General features: G+C 55.2%; 1 long non-coding RNA gene across 1 annotated transcript; it reads right to left on the reverse strand.

Annotated features, from left to right (window-relative positions):
* Nucleotides 1-4,838: 4,838 nt before the first annotated feature.
* LOC138843912 (uncharacterized) lies at nucleotides 4,839-5,883 on the reverse strand. Its single transcript, XR_011379115.1, has 2 exons — nucleotides 5,701-5,883; nucleotides 4,839-5,134 (listed from the first exon to the last, which is right to left on the reverse strand). It is a non-coding gene; the product is annotated as an uncharacterized lncRNA (long non-coding RNA).
* Nucleotides 5,884-18,536: the final 12,653 nt, after the last annotated feature.

The raw sequence follows: 18,536 nt of genomic DNA on the forward strand, positions 1-18,536 counted from the left end.
GAAGGAACACCTGTGCAGCCCCCGAGAGAGCCGGCCGGCGGTGTGCCGCTCCCCCGCGGAAGTGGGGAAAGTGGCAGGGGGAACCGCCCTTCCACGGAGGTGGAAGGGTAGCCAACCCGGGAAGAACCAGCAGCAAACCCGGGGAGGGCCGAGCAGACAAAAGAACAGCGCAGGGTCCTGTGTCATTCCTCCACGAAGAGGGGGAGCGACAGTTTTACACTTCAGATCTGGCTAACAATGTTTTATTCTGTCAATAAAAACATAGTCCTAGTCACTATTAGGACATTAGATTTCGGTGGGAGTAACCTGATTTCCATGACCGTGTAGTTTTATTTTTTGAAAGTGTATTTATTTATTTGACAAGTAGAGTTACAGAAAGAGAGAGGGAGAGACACAGAGAGAGAGTGAGGCCCTCCATCTGCTGTTTCATTCCCCAGATGGCCATAACGACAGGAGCTGGGACAATCCGAAGCCAGGAGCCAGGAGCTTTTTCTGGGTCTCCCATGAGGGTGGATGAGCCCAGGCACTTGGATCATCTTCTACTGCCCTCCCAGGCCATAGCAGAGAGCCGGACTGGAAGAGGAGCAGCTGGAACGTGATGCAGCACCCGTATGGGATGCCGGCGCTGCAGGCAGCGGCTTTACTCGCTATGCCTCAGTGCCGGCCTCGACTGTAGTTTTAAAAGCCTCAGCTTACCCCCTGTAAGCCAGCAGTTCAGGAGGGCTTGCTCTGATTTGTGGATTCAGCTTGGGCAGAGCTGAACGGGGGCCTCACACACGGGCAGCACTCTGCCCGCGGCTGCCCCCTGGGTCGTGCGTTCTTCTGTCCTGTGCACGACTTTTCAGAGGTCTCTGTTCCTTGGTTAGTGTGCACGTACACTTACAGAAGGGTCATCAGTGAGGGTTATGGATGTGAACCTACAAGCCCCACTTTGTAATCTGTGAGAGGCACCGCTTTCCCTCACAACACAGCCCACCAGGGAGCTCGTACCAGGAGCAGAACGCCAGCTCCGCTGTCGCCTGCTTGTTTGCTTACACCACGACTGATTTTTCCATCTGAAGTTTGTCTAGAGGACTCCTTCAAGCACTCTGGTGTGTTCGGAGGGCAAATCTGGCAGATCACACAGAGGATTAGTAAACTCCCAGCGACAGACTTGCAAGGGCACCTTTGTCAGGAGACTCGGTGCTGCACGGCACAGGGGGCCACGCGGCAGCTCCCAGTGTGGGCAGGAGCCCACACTCTCCCCACAGCCTGCCTGGAGCCCAGACACCTGCACTGCAGCCTCCCCCTGGATGCCTGCAGCCCCCACCCCGCCACGGAAGCTTAGAACCCCCAGCTCCACAGGCTGTGTCCGAGTCCCACACGAGCTCACATGTTCTGCGCTGAAAGTGTTTGTCCCGCCTCCCCCACGTCTGTGAGATCCCAGAGTGCAGATGCCACGTTGCAGCACCCAACAGAGGCTCAATTAATGTTTATAATGTGGACAAGCAAATGAATAGCTACGTAGAATATTTTCACAATTAAGTCACGTGAATGCTTTCAGATTTAAAGTTCAGGTCCTTAAAAGGAGAAACACTCCAATAACAAATAAAAAATACCAAATTTACATTTAGCTAAGTTCTTAAAGTTCATAGCCTATATACACAAATCAAATGAATAGCTATTTTTGGAGCTATAACTATTTTGGAAATCTTGTGTGGAGAAATTACAATTTTAAAACATCAAAGCCGGCGCCGCGGCTCACTAGGCTAATCCTCCGCCTTGTGGCGCCGGCACACCGGGTTCTAGTCCCGGTCGGGGCACCAGATTCTGTCCCGGTTGCCCCTCTTCCAGGCCAGCTCTCTGCTGTGGCCAGGGAGTGCAGTGGAGGATGGCCCAAGTACTTGGGCCCTGCACCCCATGGGAGACCAGGAGAAGCACCTGGCGCCTGGCTTTGGATCAGCGCGGTGCGCCAGCCGCAGCGCGCCAGCCGTGGCGGCCATTGGAGGGTGAACCAACGGCAAAGGAAGACCTTTCTCTCTGTCTCTCTCTCTCACTGTCCACTCTGCCTGTCAAAAAATTAAAAAAAGAAAAAAACATCAAGAGTGGGCTGGTGCTGTGGTGTAGCAGGTAAAGCTGCTGTCTGCAGTGCCGGCATCCCATATGGGTACCAGTTCAAGTCCCAGCTGCTCTACTTCCCATCCAGCTCTCTGCTGTGGCCTGGGAAAGCAGTAGGAGATGGCCCAAGTCCTTGGGCCCCTGCACCCATGTGGGAGACCCAAAAGAAGCTCCTGGCTTCGGATTGAGGCAGCTCAGGCTGTTGCGGCCACCTTGGGAATGAACCAGTGGATGGAAGAGCTTTGTCTCTGTCTCTCCCTCTCTCTGCTTCTCTGTAACTCTGCTTTTCAAATTTATAAATAAATCCTTTTTGAAAAAATCAAGAATAAGTGTTTACTGAATGCCACTTTTAAAAGAAAAAACAAAGGAGTGCATTTAGTTCAACAGTCCCTTGGTTTATGCACACTCACAGCTCACCTTCCTCAGTGGGCTGGCTTCGCCTCCAGGAGGTGGACAAGAGCAGCCCTCTCAAGTCACGTCCTCAGAACGTTTGTCAGTGGAACCTAGCGGAATTCTGTGCTTTACAAGAGGGCTTACCAGCTAACTTGCTCTGCTGCTGCTCGGTCTCCCTGCGGCTCAGAGTGGGCCACTTGGCCATGTGCACTCAGCAGCCAGCTCAACAGGTCCTTCCCGCTGCTCGGGACGGCGACTTTGATCAAAAAGGAAATACACTGATCCTTCTGTTTTCTGCGTTGGAAAGGAACAAAATGACAGGACAGCGTCCCCCTGCGGGCAGGCATTCGCCCTCACTCACCCCGGCTCAGCCTTTTTGCACATTGTATATCTCCTTGGGATACTTGCTCCTGTGTTTTTATATAAATTGCTCATCTTCTGTGTTGTCATTCTCATCTCTGTGGGTTGTAAAGTCTTCAAACCTCTACCATCATTAACAAAGTGAAAGCAGGAGGACCCCGAAGGGAGAGCGGGAGACAGAGGGCGGACATCTCCTTGGCTGTCCACCAAAGGACGGCTGGTCATGTCTGTTGGTATCTGCCTCTCACTTTCTAAACACACACACACTGATTCCTGCAAAAAACAAATTCACCGACTGTAGAAATCTTGAAGAACAAGGCCAGCGCCACGGCTCACTAGGCTAATCCTCCGCCTTGCAGCGCCGGCACACCAGGTTCTAGTCCCGGTCAGGGCGCCAGATTCTGTCCCGGTTGCCCCTCTTCCAGGCCAGCTCTCTGCTGTAGCCAGGGAGTGCAGTGGAGGATGGCCCAAGTGCTTGGGCCTGTACCCCATGGGAGACCAGGAGAAGCACCTGGCTCCTGCCTTTGGATCAGCGCAGTGCGCCGGCTGCAGCGTGCTGGCCACGGCGGCCATTGGAGGGTGAACCAACGGCAAAGGAAGACCTTTCTCTCTGTCTCTCACTGTCCACTCTGCCTGTCCAAAAAAAAATAATTAATTAATTAAAAAAGAAGAAATCTGGAAGAACAATGAAATGTGGAAGAGAAAACTGACTACCCAAGCTCACAGACTCTCCTCACGCACCGGTGGCTGTCATTGCCTGGGAGTTCCCGGCTGCTCTCCTGCTTTGCATTCGAGGTCACGTCCAGCTTTGATTTGCAGGTGCCAGCAGATCATGATCACTGTACTGTGTCCTTAAAAGTCCTCACAAAACATAGCTTTTAATAACTACAAATATTCTACCACGTGGTTTTACAATTCTCGATTTCCGATTTCCACTTTTTATATGTGTAAAATAGTTTGTCCCCATTACTATTTTCTTTTAAAGATTTATTTATTTATTTGAAAGAGTTACAGAGAAAGGAAGAGACAGAGAGAGAGGTCATCCATCCGCTGGTTCACTCCCCAGATGGCCGCAACGGCCAGGGCTGGGCCAGGGTGAAGCCAGGAGCCAGGAGCTTTATCCAGGTCTCCCGTGTGGCTGCAGGTGCCCAAGTACTCTGTTGCTTTTTCCAGGCCATTAGCAGGGAGCTGGATCAGAAGTGGAGCAGCCCAGACACAAACCAGCACCCATATGGGATGCAGGCATCGCCAGGAGTGGCTTTACCCGCCCCGCCATAATGTTGTCCCCTACTATTTCTAAAAGATAAATCTGTGGGTTGGAAATGTCAGAATTTCAGGGTTAAAATGTGCTAACATTTAGAAGTATTTGATGCCAGCTTAAAGATTACCCATGAAAACCCTCGCACTGGTGAGGTGCATGGTGGTGCTGGTGGGATTCCTTTACTTTGAGTGTGTTGCTAGTTTTTCTATTAACCTCGTAAGTGAAAAAGGACTTCTGAGGTTTAATTTGCATTTCTCTGTTAGAAGTTTCGTTGAACTTTAAAACTGCTGGGGCAGAGGTTCAGCCCAGCGGGTTGAAATGCCCACATTCCACCCTGGGAACACCTGGGTTCTGTTCCTACTTGGGGCTCCTGAGTCCGTCTCTTCCCTAATGCAGGCCCTGGGGGGCTCCAACAGCTGAGTCCCTGCCAGCCGTGAGGGAGACTGGACTGAGCTCATGGCTTGCAGTTCAGCCCCAGCTCAGCCCCAGCTCAGCCCCAGCCGCTGCAGGCATTTGCGAGAGTAAACCAGCGGATGGGCGCTCTTTCTATCTCTGTCTTTCGGTCGCAAATAAATATTTTTAAAACGTGCTTATTTCACCTTTCATTTCTTTTATACTGATTATACATTCATGTGCTTTGCTCATTTTTCTTCTAATATTTTAATGTTTTTCAAATCCATTTGTGTAAGCTTTTTTATGTCAAATCATATTGGTATGTCATTGCCTATGAGTTTACCTTCCATTTTATTATGCTCAGAAGTTTGACATTTTTATGTCAATGACAGTTGGGTTTTTTCTTAGACCTACAAACCGGTTTCTCATACACAGACCATATCCCCCGTGTCCGTCTTGAGTTCTTGTGATTTGATTGTCTCCCACGCTGGTGTGACCAGAGCCTGGACAGACACACTGCACGCTGCTAACCAACTGCCCCAGCACCCGCTGGCAGGAGTCTCCTCTTCCCTTTGTCAGTCGTTAAAGCTTTCCTATGGTGTAACTCTTCCTCTCTCTCTGTAACTCTGCCTTTCAAATAAATAAAAAAGGAAGGATGAAGACACGGAAAATCCACCACACTCTTGAATAGCCTGAGGATGTCGACTTCTGCTAGATTAATGGATGAAAAAGTAGCTTTGCACATAAAACCCTGACACCAAGAAAAAATGAAGTGTACTAACCATACCGGCTACGTCAGCCATTTGCCAGTAGATAACATTCCCGTGCTAGGCAACACAAACAGGAACCCCGTGTGCTCACTCCTTAACCATCTGTAATGCATTCCTGCACATCCTTATTCTACAGGGACAAGTGCAGTGACCGAGAACGAGGGAGGCTGTCAGCTCCTGGGGGCTCCGGGCAGGAAGATGCTGAGATCTGGGTGAGGAAGGGAGGGAAACAGGGCGAGCCTGGGGGAGAAGCTGGGGTCCGCCACCCCACGGCGAGCTGCCTGCTGTGGTGGCTGCACACTGGGCCTGGTTAGGGCCAAGGGCTGGGTCGCCGAGTCATCAGGCTAGGCCTCTCCAGGCAGGCAGGGGCAGGCCTGCAGGGGACACCACACCTTTATCACCTCCATGTCCTTGGTGTGTACTCACAGGTATGTGCAGCACAGTCTCGCAGGGCCCGCGGGGCTCCACGCACTCTGCTTCCGGCTTGTGTGTCTCCGGGACTGAAAGCCAGGACTCTCGTCTCCTGGCAGCCTGCAGCCTTCCCTGGTGAGGCAGCCATGAGGAGCAGCACCACGGGCCCTCCAGCTTTCTCAGGGTTCCGAAGCAGGCCTGCAGGGGGAAGGGCAGGGCAGGGAGGATGCGGGGGAGCAGTGTGAGTTACTGACTTCCGGGACACAGGGCCCACTCCCCCAGCTTGCAGAGGGGCTCCTCTGCCCAGCTCGGTGCTCACTCCGCCCTGCGAGCCTGGGTCCAGAACAGGGCTGTGGCACTTGGAAGTCGCCCTGCCTCCTGGGGCAGCTAAGGCTGGCTGCTCACCGGCTCAAGGGACGTTCAAGGGAGGCTTTCCGGCACCTTCCTGCTTTGTGGGATTAACAAGAGTCATGAATTCAGTTTCACTCCCGGGGATCCACTGGGTGTACCAGTGCCATTAATTATTGGGGTGTTGGCTTTGCCATTTCAATGGCATCACTGTCCAATTACTGCCCTTGGCAGTCTGCCTGAGTCATCGGGGTGCTGCTTTGGGAAGGCATTCTAGGCGTGGGGTGCGTGGGGTAGTGGATTTTGGAGGCAACAGCAGTGTCAGGAGGCCAGCATCTCAGGGAACTCCAGAGCGGAGGGGCTCTCTGCCTAGCTGGCTGCCACCAACACAGAAGTTACATGCCATGTGTTCTGCCGATGGTGTGGGGCACTAGTTTCATGCATGGCCTGGGCTACAGCCATGCCAAGGGCTGGTCTCCTGCGTGTCCCAGAATCTCCATGATTCCGAGTTTCACTTGTAAAACAGGCATAAGCGTGCCTTCTGTCTGATGAGGGACGTGCGTTGGTGCACCTGTGTCTTATCCCTGAGGCAGCGCTTGGTGCTCCTCAGCCACTGGCCACTGCAATCAGGGGACGAGGAGCACTCCCTGGGGAGAGGCTTGTGAGTGCGACTCGCCATCCTGGTCACCGCACTGCCAGGGGTGTCAGGACATGGCCCCTCCGGGCTGGCTGGAGCTGCCGAGCACGCGAGCCTCAGACGCACGTGAGCGGTATGAGTGTGGGGTCCTGTCCCTGGAGAGTCCTCTCCACCCAGGCAGCCGAGGGGCTGCTTCTGTAACTGAATCCTAGGTGAGCTTGAAGGAGGAACACACGGGCTGCACCTGCTCCACACCTCCCCCACACCTTCTGCCTGCATCCCCCCTCAAACTCCACCGCACCCCTGGGCCTCTCCCTCGTCCACGAGTGTTTGCGGAGCCAGGAGCCCTCATTAAGGAACATGCTGCTAACTTCAGCTATAAAAGCATCTTTCTGTTTGAAAGGAGGAAAGGGTCCGAGCCGCTCTCCCAGTCCCCAGGACCCTTCCTTCCCCAACCCCTTTTCCTAGGCCTCGGCGTCCCCTTCTGTGAAGCGGGGACAGACGCCATGCACAGAGTGTCGTAAGGAACAAAAATGGCACGAGCCAGTGTCGCTCCCCCTCTTCGTGGAGGAGCAACACAGGACCCTGCGCTGTTCTTTTCGTCTGCTCGGCCCTCCCCGGGTTTGCTGCTGGTTCTTCCCGGGTTGGCTACTATCCCTTCCACCTCCGTGGAAGGGCAGTTCCCCCTGGCCGCATTCCCCACTTCCGCAGGGGAGCGGCACACCGCCGGCTGGCTTTCTCGGGGGCTGCACGGGTTCCCTTAGATGTTCCCCATAGATGTTCCTCGTGCATGCCGTCTCTCTCCTCCTTTATAGTCCTCCTCCGCCAATCCTAACTCGGCTGCCCACACGCCGAGTACGCTGCTCTCCTCCAATCAGGAGCAAGTCCTACAGTTTATTAGTTGAACTGGAGGCAGCTGTGCGGAAGCTGTTTACTTCTCTCCCAGCACCATATTGTGGGAGAGCAGATGCATAGAATAAGTCTTAATTCCAGTAACTCAGTCTAGTCCGGTTGCTCCCCACAAGCCAGAGCCTAGGGCAGGGCTGGTGCGTGGGGAGCAGAGGACCTGGAATGGCTCTGGGGGGGTCAGGGACTGGACGCAGAGAAACTCTCGGACGCCTCTCCAGGGCCAGTGATGACAACGACACGGCGGCACGCTCGTGCGCTGCACACGACCCCAACAGTGCTCGACAGGCAGGACCACAGCCCTGTGGGGACATGACTGTCATCCCCACCGCCAGACGGGGGCTGAGGGGCAGAGGGACAGGGCTCCTTGTCTCAGTGGCCACAGAGAGAACTCACATACTCAGCAGACTTGGCACCCCGCTGCCACTGAAGCAGGGGAGCGAGGGGATGTGTGACTGTCGGGGATGGGGACAGAAAGCAGAGGGCAAACGCCTCCGTGTGGATGGCAGTGTGCGGGCTGGCAGCCCCGGCTGAATCCACATCCACGGGCATCAAGCCTGCAGGAGCTGCGTCTGGCCTCATGTCCTGGAAATGTTTGATCACAGCCCTGCAGGTCAGTTGGGAATGAGGCAAAACTCATGTAAAGGCAGGGCTGTGTCTGCTGCCTGCGCTGAGTGCCCCAGGCGCGTGCTGTGTGTGCCCAGTGATCAGCTGAGTGCACAGGTGCCTCTCTCAGGCCTTCCCTCCCCCTGCGCCAGGGAGTGTCAAAGGCCGGCGAGGATTGGTAGAGACTGGGGACGCGGGGAGCAGAGGTAGGTGGTGTTCACCTTACAGTGAAACAGCCGGTGACAGCTCCCAAGGCAGAGGTTCTGCCAGAGACGTCACACATGCATTCTTACGGTGTGGCTAATAAAATGGGAAGACACAGCGATGTTAACCAAAAATAAAGTAGGGAACCAGTGTGTGCACAGTGACTCGCAAATGGCAGAACTAAAGAGGGCATGGAGGGGGCTGGCATTGTGGCACAGTGGTTAAGCCACCACTTGCAGCACCTGCACCCTGCAACAGAGCATCGGTTCCCATCAGCTCCACAGCTCGTGGCCTGGGAAAGCAGCGGAGGATGCTCTGGGCCCCTGCCACCACGTGGGAGACCCTGATGGAGTTCCTGGCTCCTGGCTTTGGCCTAACTCAGCCATGGCTATTGTGGCCCTTTGGGGACAGAATTGGTGGATTAAAGATCTCTCTTTGGCCGGCGCGGCAGCTCACTAGGCTAATCCTCCGCCTTGCGGCGTCGGCACACCAGGTTCTAGTCCCGGTTGGGGTGCCAGATTCTGTCCCGGTTGCCCCTCTTCCAGGCCAGCTCTCTGCTGTGGCCAGGGAGTGCAGTGGAGGATGGCCCAAGTACTTGGGCCTGCACCCCATGGGAGACCAGGAGAAGTACCTGGCTCCTGGCTCCTGCCATCGGATCAGCGCGGTGCGCCGGCCGCAGCGCGCCTGCCGCGGCGGCCATTGGAGGGTGAACCAACAGCAAAAGGAAGACCTTTCTCTCTGTCTCTCTCTCTCACTGTCCACTCTGCCTGTCAAAAAAAAAAAAAAAAAAAAAAGCAAAAACAAAAACTCTCTTTGTCTCTCTCATCACTCTGCCTTTCAGTTAAATCAAATGAATCTTTTTAGAAAACGTGTAAGATGCCTATGGGAACAGCCACACTGACATTGAGTGACTGTTTGTGGTCCAGCTCTGCTCACTCCTCTGTTCCAACTTCCTGCTAATGCAAACCCTGGGAGGCCACAGATGATGCTGAAGACGTTGCGTCTCTGCCTTCCACGTCGGGGACCTGGATTGGTCTGGTCCAGTCTATGCTGCTGGACTATGCTGTTTGGGGATGAACCAGCAGATGGGCGCTTTCTCTGTCTCTTTCTTCTACTGATTCACTCTCTAAACACCTGCAACAGCCATGGCCACACCAGGCCAAACCCAGCAGCCCGAACTGCATCCAGCCATCACCTGCTACCTTCTCACACTCATTAGCAGGAAACTGGATCTGAAGAAGGGGCAAGACCTGCACAGGCATTCTGATGTGGATGTGGGGTGGCTTAACCTGCTGTTCCACCATGCTCGCCCCCTAATGTTTTTAAAAGGCAAGCATTTAAAATGTTTCATTAGAGACTATTTCTGGTGAAAGGACTTAGTGTGATCTTAGGTTCTTTAAACTCATTTGCATTTTTTCTACGCTTGTATTCATTTTATAATCAGAAGATTCTCATACTGTTAACAATGAAAAGCAACGTGCAGTGTTTGTTTCCTCGCAGGTCTCTGAGTCCTAGCTAAAGCCACAGTGTCTGCCGAGCAGTGCTGGCCTCCACGGTTGCTTTAGCTGCTGCGCTGCTGTGCTGGGAAAGCGTGAAGGGCAGCGGAGAAGTCAGGCCTCATCTCTCCCTGGCGTCCACTGTGGAGCAACACCGAGTGGACGCCCTTCCCAGGGCCGGGCACTGTGGTGCAGCCCATTAAAGCCACCACCTAGGATGCCGGCCACCCGTGTGGGGTTGGTTCGAGTCCCGGCTGCTCCACTTCCAACCCAGGTCCCTGACAATGTGCCTGGGAAAGCGGTGAAGGGTGGCCCAGGTGCTTGGGCCCCTGCCACTTATGTGGGAGACTTGTTTGCAGTTTCAGGCTCCTGCTTTGGCCTGAGCCAGTCCTGGCCGTTGTGGCCATATCGCAAGTGAACTAGCAGATGGAAGATCTCTGTTTCTCCCTCTATCTGTAACTCTGCCTTTAATAAAAACATCTTTAAAAAAGAGAGAGAGAGAAAAAAAAAGAAATGCTTTCCTCCTAAGCAGAAAAGGGAGGTTGGCCAGGAGGGCAGAGAGAGGAAGCAGTGGTGAGAGAGGGGACTTGCTCTGCGCACTGGCTGCCCTGCAGCCTGCAGCTGTGGCTCCAGGCAGGGCGGGCGATGCACTGAAGTATGGTGGCCTCCCAGAAAGGCCAGGGGAGGGCCTTGCGGGTTCAGCTGCCACGCGGAACGCCAGCATTCCATACTGGAGGGCTTCCTGCTCCTGTGCACCCTGGGAGGCCGCAGATGATGGCCCAAGGACTTGGGCCCCTCGCCCCTCAGGATGGAGACTTAGTTGGAGTTCCTGGCTCCTAAATTCAGCCTGGCCCAGCCCCAGCTGTTGCAGGCATTGGGAAAGTGAGCCAGTGGGTGAAGGGCTCTGTTTCTCGCCTCTCCCCCTCCCCCTCCCTCCTCCTCTCTGTTGCTTTCCTTTCAAAAGAAAGCTGAAGTTCCATCTTGCGGGCATCAGAAAGCTGAAGGGGCCTGCACCTGACACCGACACCCACGGCCCACTAGCATCAGCTGCGCCACCACTGGCACTGCCCTGCTTTTACTCACTGCCTGCACGATGTCACACACAGCGTCACTTACGCTTACGTACTCTGAAATTGTGAAAACACTCCATGACTGCAAAGAACATCTTAGAGCAAGAAGGCAGTGACTCGCCTTTGAGGACCCAGGTATTTTCATTTGGGGGTTTTGAAAGGGTCAACTCATGTCATAGGAACTTGGAGGAAAACATGACCCCCTAGATTCCAGTCCTGAAGAAAACCACCATCACTTCCACGCTGTGTGCACACAGACAATACTAAGTATTGTGGGAGTAATAATTTTGCAATCTTATTTCCTTTTGCATTTCTGGCTAGCATCATGCTAACTAGGAGTGTGAGGGAGAGGAGGCTGGGGTGTGGGGAGAGGAGGCTGGGGTGTAGGGGGAAGAGGCTGGGATGTGAGAGTGAGGAGGCTGGGGTGTGGGGGGAAGAGGCTGGGAGGGAGGCTGGGGTGTGGGGGGGAGGAGGGTGGAGTGTAGGGGGAAGAGGCTGGGGTGTAGGGGGAAGAGGCTGCGATGTGAGAGTGAGGAGACTGGGGTGTGGGGGGAAGAGGCTGGGGGGAGGCTGGGGGGGGAGGAGGGTGGGGTGTGGGGGGAGGAGAGTGGGGTGGGGAGGGGGAGGCTTGTGTTGGCCGCTGACGACAGCGTGTGCCCAGGTGCTCTACAGCAGGGGGGAGCTCAGAGAACTGGCCGGGAAAGTGACAGAGAACAGCCACAAGGCTGGGAACTCATAGACCTGCGGAAGGCAGAGTCCAGGGATCTCGCTGGGTCCAGCCACTGGACACGGCGATAAAATGCTGTGTGGGTCAGCACGTCCCCTGCTCCATCTCTTTAAGTGGCTAAAATAGCTCCAAGTGCAACAGGATGAAGACGTGACTCTCCCACCAGAGACAGGCCCAGAGGAAGACAGAGAGGGAGGGAGAATAAACCAATCAGAAGTATGACTAAAGAGAAATGAAAACCCATGCCTTACAAAACTTGAGCACAAATGTTACTGCAGCATTATTATGATAATTGCCAAAATGTGGAAGTAGCCACTTTCCATTGACTCATGGGTAATAAAATGCGGCACAGCCATGCAATGGAGTACTTGCAACAGTAAGACAAAGCCACACCTAGGTTCAGACATGTCCCACAATGGGCATGGGGCTCCACAACGCTACACCAAGGCCAGGATGGGACAGAAAGCAGCGTGAGGGCTGCCACACCTGGGATGGGGTGGGGGAGGGGGATGGTGGGAGAAACAGGGTGACAGCTCTCCCTGGGGTGCTGCAGAGGCTCTGTGCTTGCTGCTGATGGTCGCACAAGTCTGGGGATTAAATCTAAAACCTACTGAGCTGTGCCCTTGATGTGTGTGAATTGTCTGGTCTGTGAATACTACCTCTCAGAAAAGTAAACTTGAGCGAAGAGAGGGACGTGTTGGGCAAAGGACCGTGGCTGTGGCAGCTGCCTTGGAGCTCCGTGCCCCGGCAGCTGTGTGCTGGGGTGCGTCACAGTCCAGGGGACCTCTGGACTACAGGGCAGAAAAGGGAGGGCAGCCTCTGCCAGCCCTCCAGAGCAGGAAGTGGGCGAAGACATCTTCTGCCCCGTGCCCCAGACATAGTAATCTGCCCCCCACACGTTAGTAGAGGAAGGGCGCTTGTTCCAGGGATGTGAGGGGCATGGGCTGAGTCCCTGCCGGGGGCTTCCATGACTCAGGAGGACTTTCCCAGTGCTGGCCCAGGACACGGACCCTGACTCCAAACCCAAGTCTGGGGGCGCTTATCCTGCCCCTGCCCCACGGCTACTGATGACAACCTGCCTTTCTGATTCACAGGACTTGCAGCAAGGAGTGTCACAAGCAGACGTCCTGTAGGGTGCAGGGGCCACCTTCCGGGGCCCGAGACTCCAGTGTGATGCTGTCTGCCTGCAATGACTGTGTCGTGGGAGAAGGAGCCAAGCACAGGGTGACCAGAAGAGTGGGCCGTGTGAGGTCATCAGGGACTTGCTTCCAGCCACCTGCTGGGACCACAGTTCTCGGCCGTCTTGAAGGAGCACCATGGACTGTTTGACCAATGAAACACAAGCAGAAGGGGGCTCCCTGTGCACAAGCCAGCACATTCTCACCATCCCACTGCACACCACGCCTGCTGAGACAGAGCCTCAGGGTCCCGAGTCCGCCCTTGAACACACACATGGACTGAGGAGGAAGCAGTGTGTGTGGAGCCACAGATTTGGGCTATCTGGAGATGGCAACACGACTGGCTCTGTCCGCCACACACAGCCAGGCCAGTTGTGGGTTATGTCATTGACGAGGGCCATTTCCAGAGTGGGAATCTCTTCCTTTCATTTCATCCCAACAAAGAATCATCCAAGCTTAGTCCTGGGCAGGATCGGCAGACAAAGGCGTGTGCAGGCACACAGAAAACCTTCGCTTTCGTCTCGGGTCCATCTCTAGTTCTATGACCGTGACTCCATGGTCACCAGCTCCTGATTCATTTGAACATCATAGCTTCCAAAAGTGAAGACAGGGCAAGCAGTAGTGATTCAACTGCTTATTATTTGGGTTTGCAGATGAATTCATTGTCTCATGCAATAAATATCTTTCTTTCTTTCCTGACAGGCAGAGTGGACAGTGAGAGAGAGAGAGAGGCAGAGAGAAAGGTCTTCCTTTTGCCGTTGGTTCACCCTCCAATGGCCTCCACGGCCGGTGCACTGTGGCCGGCGCACAGTGCTGATCTGATGGCAGGAGCCAGGTACTTATCCTGGTCTCCCATGGGGTGCAGGGCCCAAGTACTTGGGCCATCCTCCACTGCACTCCCTGGCTACAGCAGAGAGCTGGCCTGGAAGAGGGGCAACCGGGACAGATTCCGGCGCCGTGACCGGGACTAGAACCCAGTGTGCTGGCGCCGCAGGGCGGAGGATTAGCCTAGTGAGCTGCGGCGCCAGCTGCAGTAAATATCTTTCTAAATAGGAATCTATTCTTGTCAGCTCCCTTTGAAAAGCCTTTTTAATGATACCTATTGAGCCAAACCATATGAAATGTTTTGTAGGTAGAAGCAATGACAGAAAATTGTCAATTTCCTATCATTCAGTCTGTGCAAAAAAGCATTTTTAAGGACTTCAGAAGCACATTTGGGACAATCAGTCTGTTCTCGGCACCCTCATTGGTCCACACGGGTCCTCTTTTGTCTGCCTGTCCACTCTCCTGTCTGCCTTTATGTACTCTCTACCGCCCCCTGTCCCTATCGCAAAGTAACTGCTGCATTGAACATGGCTTCTTTAATTGTATCAAACATTATAATAAAGATACTGTTTCATTTTGATAACTTTGAACTGTATAAGGAGATGCCTGTGATAGTCTGGGACTTGCTTTTTTTTTTCCCCCCCACTGGAGTATTTGCTTCAAGATGAACCACACTTTAGCTCATTCTCAGCACTGCACACTGTTCCACTGTGTGCTATGCACAGTGACAGGCACTTCCTGGCCACTTCCTTCAGTACCCGAGATCACCCTAAAAGCCAGGGCTGCCTGTGTGTCCCTACTTTCCTGTGGACAGACGGGGGCAGAAGTCTCGCTCGGTCGCCTTTCTGGGTGTCGCTCCCCGTCTTCGTGGGGGAACGACATAGGACCCTGCGCTGTTCTTTCTGTCTGCTCGGCCCTCCCCGGGTTTGCTGCTGGTTCTTCCCGGGTTGGCTACTATCCCTTCCACCTCCGTGGAAGGGCAGTTCCCCCTGGCCGCATTCCCCACTTCCGCAGGGGAGCGGCACACCGCCGGCCGGTTCTCTCGGGGGCTGCACAGGTTCCCTTAGATGTTCCCCATAGATGTTCCTGGTGCATGCCGTCTCTCTCCTCCTTTATAGTCCTCCTCCGCCAATCCTAACTCGGCTGCCCACACGCCAAGTATGCTGCTCTCCAATCAGGAGCAAGTCCTACAATTTATTAGTTGAACTGGAGGCAGCTGTGCGGAAGCTGTTTACTTCTCTCCCAGCGCCATATTGTGGGAGAGCAGATGCATAGAATAAGTCTTAATTCGAGTAACTTAGTCTAGTCCGGATTGCTCCCCACACTGGGGGTCTCACTGAACCTCCGAGGTCGATGCACAGCCCGCAAGCCTCGTCTTCTTCAGCCGAACGTTGGTCAGAAGCACCCACCCAGGGGATGGCAGCGACTGCCCACGCAGCGGCCTGCACAGGGCGGGGACTGGGAGCCGGCTGAGGCAGGGACAGCGGCAGGGCCTGCTGGGGACCACACAGCCCAGACTGGTAGCCCTGAACTTGAGCCCCACTCCGCACAAATACGTCAGCCCCTCCCCACATCCTGGCCTGGAGCAGCGAGCAGCCGCTGGCGCTGCCTGGTGTGGGCTCTTCTTCCAGAAATACCACGGCGGGGCCTGTGATGCCCTGTGGGAAGCCGGAGCCTTCTGAGTACGCAGCTGCTCGTGTGTGTCTTTTCTTTTTAAAAATTTATCTATTTGTTTATCTGTCAGAGAGAGAGAGAGAGAGAGGGAGCTTCCATCTGCTGGCTTACTGCTCAGATGGAATAGTGGCTGGGCAGGAGCCAGGAGCTTCATCTGGGTCTCTCACGAGGCTGGCAGGTGCCAGCCACTTGGGCCATCCTCTGCTGGTTTCCTAGCCGCATCAGCAGGGAGTTGGATTGGAAGTGGAGCAGCCAGGACTTGAACTGGTGCCCATGCACGATGCTGGCAGTGCAGGTGGCGGCTTCCCTCACAACGCCACAACGCCAGCGACTGTGTTTCTCTTGAGGGCAGCGTGCGTCTCTGAGGCACCATCCTCTCATCGCTCCCCGAGGAGCAAGAACGCTCTCCGGCCAGGCGGAAGCCCCAGGCGTTTCTTCCCGGGCGCTCCGCGACACAGGAATGCCTGCAGATTTACGAGGCTCCCGCTCGCTTGTATTCCAGATTTCCTTCTTTGGCTCTATTTAGGGATCGGCTAAAACTGCAGCTCCTCCGTCTGGGGCGAAGGGCGGTGACCCACCGTCTCGAGAGACTTCGGGAGGACGCACAGGGAAACGAGAGGCAGCGCCGACCTGGCTCAGCACACGGCACAGCATGCAGCGCGCTGGGCAGAGCCAGGGACACTGGTGGGGAACCTTCTGCTTACCCAAGCTCGAGGCCCCTTTTCCCCTTGGGAAGAACAAACCACCGCGGGGGAAGCTGCGTCCTCATCACAGCACCTCCTGCCCCGGTGCCCACCGCGGGGGAAGCTGCGTCCTCAACACAGCACCTCCTGCCCCGGTGCCTTACTTTCCAACGTTTCCAGTGGGAATTTCGCAAACGTTGGAGGTTTAAGTTACGTGTTGAGAAGCCAGGGATTGGTATCAACTCCCTGAACAGACGATTCCGCGGACTGCTGTCGTAAGCAAAGACTGCCGGCACGGGAGCTAGCCGGACACCTGCACTTGCCTCTGAGCTCTTTCCCTACGCGTTTAAGGTCACAGGTGGGGGAGCGGAGCAGCCTTGAAGCCCCGGCTTGAGACCCCACATCAGAGCTGGTAGAGTGCTAGGAATCTCAGGATCTGGAAGGCAGCGCATCAAAGCCCAGCTGCTTGGGCCCCTGCCACCAACCTGGAGGGTGCAGGCGGTGCTCCTGGCTCTTGGCTTGAGTCTGGCCCAGCCCTGGTTATTGCGGCCACTTGGGGAGTGAGCCAGCAGATGGATCATCTCTCTCTGCCTCTGCCTCTCTATCATTGTGCCTTTCAGACAAATACATCAATTGTTAAAAATAAAGACAAAAAGATTGTGATTCCTTTCAGCAAAGCAAAGGCAAGCCCCAGCAGCAGGCATCACCGGCCGACCGGGGATTCGGAGTCGGATCATGCAATGCACGTGCCTACTTCCCAGTGGGATTTCTCCCCTGCTCTGCCTCGGGACCACAGGACACGAGCACTGGCTCGGCAACAGTCACAGCCAGGACAGCCAGGCTTCTGTATACCTTGTTCCAGTCCGAGGCTCAGCAACGGACGGTCCCAGCCTGGTGGGGCTCAGCACACCTTGGGAGAACCGGGCGCCACCGAGGGCCTCGGGTGAAGCAGCTCTGTGTGGCCATCGAGCGGGGACGAGGCGGGGGAAGGAGGCTCGTGCTGAGGCCTCACCTGTGTCCCCGTTTCACCCAGCACAACCCCGCTGCTATCCACTTTACACGCTGAACGTGCTGTCAGCATGGTCTCACAGAGACGGAATTCAGCAGGACGCCGCTCTGGGCAACGGCTGTCATCGCTCAGGCTGTTGGGAGGAGACGGACCTTGAACAGCACAGTGGCAGTGAAGACGGCCGGGCACCTGACGTCATCACGCCGAGGGCCGGCATGCCACCGCAGGGAGGGCCTCCAGCTCATGGCACGGCCAGAGGGCTGGGTAAGACATCAGGGTGTGGTCCACAGTGGGGTACGCAGCGTTAAACCCCGTGGCAGGGGGTGTGCACAATGGAGCCTTGGAGAGAAGCCGGGATGGAGGCTGGGGGCCATGAGCTGACGGTGGAGACGAAAGCAGACAACGTCCGAGTTCCACTTGAATACGACACTTGCTGCTGCTGTTCTCGAAGCAGACACCAAGTACGGGAGAGAAAACTGCACCCCTGCAGCTCAGAGAGGTCCAGCCCCAGCTTCCAGGTCCTGCCTGCGCCAGGCCACACGGCAGCGCTCCTGTCCTGGCCGAAAGCTGCAGGGGCTGAGCAGCCAGGATCCAGCACCGTCCTGGAGAGCGCCGTGCGGCACAGGAGAGCCCAGCCACCACGGCTGCCTCCTGAAGGGCACTCCCAGGCAGCGGCCCGGGCTTACGCACGGCTCCTGGAAGACACACAGGTAAGCAGCCCAACGTGCTGGTTTAACCCCTCCACCCAGTACTAGGAGGCGTAATTATTCCTTCAATAAGCGCATGGAGTCTCTGCGTTTATTTGCTGGACACAGAGTACAGAGTAAATTCAGGAAGAGACAGATGCGTGCTCTAGGAAGCCTGGAACTCCTGCAGAGAGCCCTGGTGCAGAGAAGCAGAACATGTGTGATTTGAAGGAGCTACAATCCACCAAATCGCAGACAAGGCTGGCGTCCTGCACGGAAGTCTGGGATGGGGAAAACCACTGAAAGTGAGTTTATGGTCAACTGGGCTGTGCCTCTCTGGCTCAGGGTCAGACCATCCCAGCTGGCCTGGGTTGCAGGATGTGCCAGGGTGCAAGACTCTCAGGGCTAAGCTGGGATAGCTGGTGGCCCTATTTCCAGCGTAGGACCATGGCATCGCCTCTGGACTCTCCTCCCAGCCAGAGGGGTGGGGCCTGGCAGCTGTCACTCAGACGTGCAATGAACAAAGGTGGAGCTGTGACATTTCACACACTTCTGTCCAGGAGATCACAACACAAATCTACAATTTTTGGAACCCACTGTTATCCGTTACTTGTTAATCCTCTGAGACATTTCACTCTGCTTCTACTAACTTCCTTCCACCTGCGATTTTTCCTTAAGCTAACGCAAATGGGTTTTGTTTCCAGAAACTTAACCCATCTCTCCCGAGGCGACAGCAGCTCTCCATCTCTGCAGTGCTCCTGGAACCATAACCTCCAGGGGTAGCCGGCTGGCACTCCCAAGC

Source organism: Oryctolagus cuniculus, chromosome 9 (assembly GCF_964237555.1).
Source record: "Oryctolagus cuniculus chromosome 9, mOryCun1.1, whole genome shotgun sequence".
Taxonomy (NCBI): domain Eukaryota; kingdom Metazoa; phylum Chordata; class Mammalia; order Lagomorpha; family Leporidae; genus Oryctolagus; species Oryctolagus cuniculus.